Below are 8,295 nucleotides of genomic sequence, written 5' to 3'. Positions count from 1 at the left end.
CCCCGTCACTTTCTCCCACCTCCCACTGCTCCCTACCGCCCCCTATCGCTTTCTACCCCCTCCTACCACCCCTCGATGCTCTTTACCGCCCCCTGCCGCTTTCTACCACCTCCCACTGCTCCCTACCGCCCCCTATCGCTTTCTCCCACCTCCTACTGCTCCCTACCGCCCCCTACCGCTAGCTACCCCTTCCTACCATCCCTCCGCTCCCCAACGGTCCCCAACGGTCCCCAACGGTCCCCAACGGGCGCCAACCGATTCCAACGGGCACCAACCGGTTCCAACCGGCTCCAACCGTGTCCAGGCGTCCCGAGCGGGTCCGGCCCGCAGTCTGGACTTGGAAGGCCGGAGGGTTCGTGTCCCCCATCCCGCCGGAGAGAGGAGGAGCGCGGCCCACCGCCTCTCGGACGAAAACCTGCAACAGGTAAACGGAGGGCCGACGGCGACCAAGTTTGCATTGGAGGCCGCCGTCAGTTTCCCCACCACCACCACCAGGAAAATTCGGTTTGGGGAGGGGTGGAGGAGAATTCTAAAGGGGGAAATTCAGATTTGCCGGGATTAATCGGGTATTTTGAGGTACACTTTTAGCATTTCCTGTGTAGTTTAGCCGTCGAGGGAAGAGGCGGGAATTTCCCATCCGAGGCTGTTTTGCCCCTGAGTGATTGGAGACCCCGGGCCGGGGTCGGTATTAGGTCGAGAGAAAAACCCTTAATAATAATGATATTAGGCGCTTACGCGGTGCAAAGCACTGTTCTAAGCGTTGGAGAGGTTACAGTAATAATAATGATGATTCATTCATTCAATCGTATTTATTGAGCGCTGTGTGCAGAGCACTGTATTTGTTAAGCACCTACTATGTGCAAAGCACTGTCCTAAGCGCTGGGGAGGTTACAAGGTGATCAGGTTGTCCCACGGGGGGGGTCCCAGTTTTAATCCCCATTTTACAGATGAGGGAACTGAGGCACAGAGAAGTTAAGTGGCTTGGCCAAAAGGTGATCAGGTTGTCCCATGGGGGGCTCACGGTCCCCATTTTACAGATGAGGGACCCCCCTTTTAGACTGTGAGCCCGCTGGTGGGTAGGGACCGTCTCTATATGTTGCCAACTTGTACTTCCCAAGCGCTTAGTACAGTGCTCTGCACACAGTAAGCGCTCAATAGATACGATTGATGATGATGATGAGATGAGGTCACTAAGGCCCAGAAAAGTTAAGTGACTTGTCCAAAGTCACACAGGCCCCGGGTCCCGTCGGAGAGGGGTGAGCCCCCATTTCCTGGGATGCCCACATTTCCCAGAAGCCTCCACGCTCGGCTGGAGGAAGACAAGAGGGCCATATTTTGGTCAACCACTAAATAGGAAAAACAGTCGGGGGGCGGCGTTTGTGGGTGTGTTTTTGAGGAGGGGAAAGGAGAAGAGCGCCTAGCACGGTGGTCTGCACACAGGAAGCGCCCAATAAATACGACTGAATGAGTGATGAGGCGAGGCAGTGTGGTTCACTGGGCGGACCCGGGCGTCAGGAGACTTGGGTTCTGATCAAGGCCCCGCCACTCGCCTCCTATGTGACTTGGACAAGTCACTTGACTGGTCCGTGCCTCAGTTTCCCCGTCTGGCACATAGGAATCCAGAACCCTTTCTCTCGCCTTCTAAAACCGAGAACCCCGCGAGGGTCCACGGGTAACAGCTTTTGGCACGTAGTAGGCGCTTAACAAATATCCCAATTATTATTAATAGGAGAATATAAGCCGTTCTAAGAAATTAAAATTTTAAGGGTTTGGGATAAGCGAAGGGGAGACGTATGAGGGTGTGCGCATGCGCGGCATGTGAGGGTTGGGCGGGGTGAGAAGGGGCGGTACGAGGGTGTGCGCATGCGCGGCATGTGCGGGTTGGGCGGGGTGAGAAGGGGAGGTACGAGGTTGTGCGCATGCGCCTCATTGTGAGGGTTGGGCGGGGCGAGAAGGGGAGGTACGAGGGTGTGGGCATGCGCGGCATGTGTGGGTTGGGCGAGGGGTGGGAGAATGGAGTTGCGTCAGCGAGTGTGCGCATGCGCGGCGTGTGAGGGTCGGGCGGGGAGAAGGAGTAGGGGACGCTTCTGAGGGGAGAATGGGGATGCGTCCGCGGGTGTGCGCAGGCGCGGCGTGGGAGGGTCGACGCCACCGACGGGGGAGAATGGGGTTCATTCATTCGTTCATTCATTCGTTCATTCATTCATTCAATCGTATTTATTGAGCGCTTACTGTGTGCAGAGCACTGGACTAAGCGCTTGGGAAGTACAAGTCGGCAACATATAAAGACGGTCCCTACTCAACAACGGGCTCATAGTCTAGAAGGGGAAGATGGACAACAAAACATGGAGACAGGTGTCAAAGTCGTCAGAACAAATAGAATCAAAGTGGAGAGCACATAAGTAGAGAAACAGCGTGGCTCAATGGAAAGAGCCCGGGCTTTGGAGTCCGAGGTCATGGGTTCAAATCCCAGCCCTGCCAATTGCCGGTTGTGTGACTTTGGGCAAGTCGCTTCACATCTCTGGGCCTCAGCTGCCTCATCTGGAAAATGGGGATGAAGACTGTGAGCCCCCCGTGGGACAACCTGATCAGCTTGTAACTTCCCCAGCGCTTAGAACAGTGCATTGCACACAATAAGTGCTTAATAAATGCTATCATTGGAAGCAGCGTGGTTCAGTGGAAAGAGCACGGGCTTTGGAGTCAGAGATCGTGGGTTCAAATCCCGACTCTGCCAGTTGTCAGCCGTGTGACTTTGGGCAAGGCACTTAACTTCTCTGTGCCTCAGTTCCCCCATCTGTAAAACGGGGATTGACTGTGAGCCCCCCGCGGGACAACCTGATCACCTTGTCACCTCCCCAGCGCCTAGAACAGTGCTTTGCACATAGTAAGTGCTTAATAAATACCATCATCATTATTATTGTATTTATTCTATTTATTTTATTTTGTTGATATGTTTTGTTTTGTACTCTGTCTCCCCCTTCTAGACTGTGAGCCCACTGTTGGGTAGGGGCCGTCTCTATATGTTGCCAACTTGGACTTCCCAAGTGCTTGGTGCAGTGCTCTGCACACAGTAAGTGCTCAATAAATACGAATGAATGAATGAATGTAACCTCCCCAGCGCTTAGAACAGTGCTTGGCACATAGTAAGCGCTTAATAAATGCCATTAGACTGTGAGCCCATTGTTGGGTAGGGACCGTCTCTATGTGTTGCCAACTTGTACCTCCCAAGTGCCTAGTACAGTGCTCTGCACACAGTAAGCGCTCAATAAATACGATTGATTGGCTCAGTGGAAAGAGCACGGGCTTTGGAGTCAGAGGTCACGGGTTCAAATCCCGACTCTGCCAATTGTCAGCTGTGTGACTTTGGGCAAGTCACTTAACTTCTCTGAGCCTCAGTTACCTCATCTGTAAAATGGGGATTAAAACTGCGAGCCCCACGTGGGACAACCTGATCACCTTGTATCCCCCCCAGCGCTTAGAACAGTGCTTTGCACAAAGTAAGCGCTTAACAAATGCCATCATTATTATTATTATTATTATTAAAATAGACTACTCGCGGTTGTGCGCATGCGCGGCCTGTGACCGGGCCGCGGAGGGAAGGGGCGTTCCTGAGGGCCGAGAATGGGGTTGCGTCCGCAGGTGTGCGCATGCGCGGCGTGTGAGGGTAGGGCGGGGGGAGAGAATAGGGCTGCGTCCGCGGGGGTGTGCGCATGCGCGGCGTGTGAGGGTCGGGAGGGGGGAGAGAATGGGGCTGCGTCCGCGGGGGTGTGCGCAGGCGCGGCGTGTGAGGGTCGGGCGAGGGGAGAGAATGAGGTTGCGCTCATGCGCGGCGTGTGAGGGTCGGGAGGGGGGAGAGGATGGGGCTGCGTCCGCGGGGGGGGTGCGCATGCGCGGCGTGTGAGGGTCGGGCGGGGGGAGAGAATGGGGCTGCGTCCGCGGGGGTGTGCGCAGGCGCGGCTTGTGAGGGTCGGGCGGGAGGAGAGAATGGGGCTGCGTCCGCGGGGGTGTGCGCATGCGCGGCGTGTGAGGGTAGGGCGGGGGGAGAGAGTGGGGTTGCGTTCGTGGGGCTGTGCGCATGCGCGGCGTGTGAGGGTCGGGCGAGGGGAGAGAATGGGGTTGCGCGCATGCGCGGCGTGTGAGGGTCGGGCGGGGGGAGAGAATGGGGCTGCGTCCGCGGGGGTGTGCGCATGCGCGGCCTGTGAGGTTCGGGCCGGGGGAGAGAATGGGGCAGCGTTCGTGGGGGTGTGCGCATGCGCGGCGTGTGAGGGTCGGGTGGGGAGAGAATGGGGTTGCGTCCGCGGGGGTGTGCGCATGCGCGGCGTGTGAGGGTCGGGTGGGGGGAGAGAATGGGGCTGCGTCCGCGGGGGTGTGCGCAGGCGCGGCTTGTGAGGGTCGGGCGGGGGGAGAGAATGGGGTTGCGTTCTTGGGGGTGTGCGCAGGCGCGGCTTGTGAGGGTCGGGCGGGGGGAGAGAATGGGGTTGCGTCCGCGGGGATGTGCGCATGCGCGGCGTGTGAGGGTCGGGCGGGGGGAGAGAATGGGGTTGCGTTCGTGGGGGTGCGCGCATGCGCGGCGTGTGAGGGTAGGGCGGGGGGAGAGAATGGGGCTGCGTCCTCGGGGGTGTGCGCAGGCGCGGCGTGTGAGGGTGGGGCGGGGGGGAGAGAAAGGGGTTGCGTTCTAGGGGGTGTGCGCATGCGCGGCCTGTGAGGTTCGGGCGGGGGGAGAGAATGGGGCAGCGTCCGCGGGGGTGTGCGCATGCGCGGCGTGTGAGGGTTGGGCGGGGGGAGAGAATGGGGTTGCGTTCGTGGGGCTGTGCGCATGCGCGGCGTGTGAGGGTCGGGCGAGGGGAGAGAATGGGGTTGCGCGCATGCGCGGCGTGTGAGGGTCGGGCGGGGGGAGAGAATGGGGCTGCGTCCGCGGGGGTGTGCGCATGCGCGGGGCGTTTAGGCCTGGCCGTGCGCGGTGCACTGGACTAAGCGCTCGGAGAGGACACGGCGGCAAGCGAAGAACCGCACTGGGCAGGGAGCCCGGCCTTCCAGCCTCCACTTGGGATCCTCCACCCGTCCGACAGGGCCACAGATTTCTTGGGTAGAGCGGGGCCAGACGGATCTTAAGGAGGAAAATGGGGAAAAACGAGGCCCCGCCTCGAGGCTTTGGGGCTGACAGGACTTGGAGGGCAACCGCCAGTGCCCCTCCTTCATGCCTTCAGTCATTCATTCAATCGGACTTATTGAGCGCTTACTGTGTGTGCAGAGCACTGTACCTTCATGAGCTCTCAATAATTATTAATCAATCAATCAATCGTATTTATTGAGCGCTTACTGTGTGCAGAGCACTGTGCCTTCATGAGCTCTCAATAATTATTAATCAATCGTATTTATTGAGCACTTACGGTGTGCAGAGCACTGTACTAAGCGCTTGGGAAGTACAAGTTGGCAACATATAGAGACGGTCCCTACCCAACAGTGGGCTCACAGTCTAATAATTATTATTCTTATGAGCCGTGGCGGGCATCGGTCCGGTTTTATGCCAGACTGCCCAGGTCTGTGCTTTGGCACACTACACTGCGCAGAATGGGCACTCGACAGATAATAATAATAATGATAATGATGGCATTTATTAAGCCCTTGCTATGTGCAAAGCACTGTTCTAAGCGCTGGGGAAGTTACAAGGCGATCAGGTTGCCCCACATGGGGCTCACAGTCTTCATCCCCATTTTCCAGATGAGGGAACTGAGGCCCAGTGAAGAAGAATAATAATAGTGATGGTATTTGTTAAGCGCTTACTATGTGCAAAGCACTGTTCTGAGCGCTGGTTAGGTTACAAGGCGATCAGGTTGTCACACATGGGGCTCGCAGTCTTCATCCCCATTTTCCAGATGAGGGAACTGAGGCCCAGTGAATAATAATAGTGATGGTATTTAAGCGCTTACTATGTGCAAAACACTGTTCTAAGCGCTGGGGAGGTTACGAGGCGATCAGGTTATCCCACATGGGGCTCACAGTCTTCATCCCCATTTTCCAGATGAGGGAACTGAGGCCCAGTGAAGAATAATAATGATAGTGATGGTATTTGTTAAGCGCTTACTATGTGCAAAGCACTGTTCTAAGCGCTGGGGAGGTTACAAGGTGATCAAGTTGTCCCACAGGGGGCTCACAGTTTTAATCCCCATTTTACAGATGAGGTAACAGAGGCCTAGAGAAGTTAAGTGGCTTGCCCAAAGTCACACAGCCGACAGTTGGCGGAGCTGGGATTTGAACCCATGACCTCTGACTCCAAAGCCCGGGCTCTTTCCACTGAGCCATGCTTCTGCAGATGTTCAGTTGATTGTTGATTGATTGAAATATTCCCCCCCTGCCCTGTTACTGTGGAAGGGGAGAGTTGGCAAATGGGCATCTGGCATTATTGAGCGATATGGGCAGTAAGCGCTCAGTAAATGCCGTTGATTGCTCGGCCCCCTACCTTGACCAACAGCCCAATAAACTAAACTCGAAATTAGGATTAGAGGGCCCACTTCCTGTTTTTGCCACTGGCACTGATTTTCCGCATGGTTTTTGGACAGATTAGAAGGAATGACTTGCATCATCCGCCTGGCAAAGGGTTAATCTCTCTCAGGTCCTTTGAGCAGTCAGAGAAACAGGCTACGGAAATCTGAGTCATGACGTCATTATTCTTAGGAACTTAATTTCCCGCTGTATCTGTCCATATCTCATGTCAGGAGCAGAACTGTTATTTTGGAAGCTTCCGCATTTCCTCCCCCCCACCCCCCACTTTATTTTGTCCCTAAATCCTTAGAGATATTTACATCAGGAACACTTCAGAGTTTAAAAAACTCAGTAAAATGCCATCCTTCTTGAGTGAAGGGGAGTCTCCCTGCCTCGCGGAGGAAAGATGTTCTTTCTCATTCTCCAAACCATCTTTTGGGGTTTTTTTTTTTCCTCATGTGTTGCAGAGGGGCAGCCCATCCCAAGTGGGAAACCGAAAAACGAAATTTTCTGAACAGCTTGCAGTTTTCCATTCACATGATTTTTGGGTTCCTGGAACCGGGGCTGGTACGATTTTTAAGAGCACTGCAGTGAACTCAGTGTGACGTGAATGCTAATAGTCAAGTTGATCTTCATGCAAGAAGACACAACTGAAGGGAGGTGAAACCGCATTCTTCAGACTTGCCAGCTCCCTGAGACCGGGGAGACGACATTTTCGCGTCAGACGGGGATGGCCGAGGGAGGGGAGACGGCACGGGCTGTTGAACTGATCTGCCCAGAGGGCCTGTCTTTATTATCCTTGAGTGATCTGAAGGCCGATTGGCTTTCATTTGGAGTCTGATACATCTTCATGACCTTTCCTTTGGTGGGTTAAGTCACCCAGAAGAATTTGAAACGTCAGTCGAATGGTGCAGCTCTCCCCCTGCCAAAAGAGTATTAGTATTATTTTTAGTGCCGGACCTAACCAGGAGGCAGTGGAAGGACTGAGACCGGGGACGGGAAAGACTCAATAAATACGATTGAATGAATGAATAGAAGGGGGAGACAGACAACAAAACAAAACATGTAGATGGGTGTCGAAACTGTCAGAATAAATAGAATTACAGCTATATGCACATCATTAACAAAATAGAGTAGTAAATATGAACAAGTAAAGTAAATAGAGTAATAAATCTGTACAAATATATACAGCAGTAATCGGCGCGGCGAGAGAGAGAAGGCCGGGGATGGAAAACCTGAGTCTTATATAAAATCATCATCAATCGTATTTATTGAGCGCTTACTGTGTGCAGAGCACTGTACTAAGCGCTTATATAAAATCTGTTCTGCGATGCGAATCGAATTATTTAATTGTTTAGGCGCAATGGATTGAACTTCCCTTTTGGGAGGAAAGTAATAAATTAGTAATATCAGAGCTGCCCTAATGGGAGGAACACACATATACATAACTCACACATGGCAGAACCCCAGGTCCCACCCAGGCGGAATTCCCTTACAGTTTGTGGGCGCTTCCCACTCGGGAGGAATCCACTTGAGTAACACACCCATGGGGGATGCCCCTAGCTCCCACCCACGAGGATTTTCCATCTGGGAGGAATCCATTCATTCGTTCCATACCCATGGCGAAGTGCCCGGCTTCCAGCCCCACGAGCGTCCGGGGGACGGGACCCCCACTCCCCCATCCCGCGGCTCCTCACGCTCTGGACAGAGGTGCCCTGCAGCCATCTGCATAGAGGGCCAGAGGCTGCAGGTATTTATCACCCGTGCTCCTAGGCCATTCCAGCTTCCGGCCTCAGTTTATTCAATCTCTGC

The 8,295-nt window shown here is 54.5% G+C and overlaps 1 protein-coding gene across 2 annotated transcripts in view; it reads left to right on the top strand.

The window, feature by feature from the left end:
• The first annotated feature begins 313 nt into the window (after positions 1 to 313).
• Positions 314 to 8,295, top strand: part of MAJIN (membrane anchored junction protein) — a 37,948-nt gene continuing 29,966 nt past the window's right edge. Inside the window, exon 1 of one of the 2 annotated variants that reach the window (XM_038764981.1) lies at positions 314 to 424. The gene's annotated coding sequence lies outside the window, so the exon portion shown is untranslated. Of the gene's footprint in view, positions 425 to 5,049; positions 5,087 to 8,295 lie in introns of those variants that run through there. The other variant, XM_038764982.1, reaches the window with a different exon arrangement.

Source organism: Tachyglossus aculeatus, chromosome 22 (genome assembly GCF_015852505.1).
Source record: "Tachyglossus aculeatus isolate mTacAcu1 chromosome 22, mTacAcu1.pri, whole genome shotgun sequence".
In the NCBI taxonomy this organism is placed as follows: Eukaryota; Metazoa; Chordata; class Mammalia; order Monotremata; family Tachyglossidae; genus Tachyglossus; species Tachyglossus aculeatus.
This window is presented reverse-complemented; position numbering and strand designations above follow the sequence as displayed.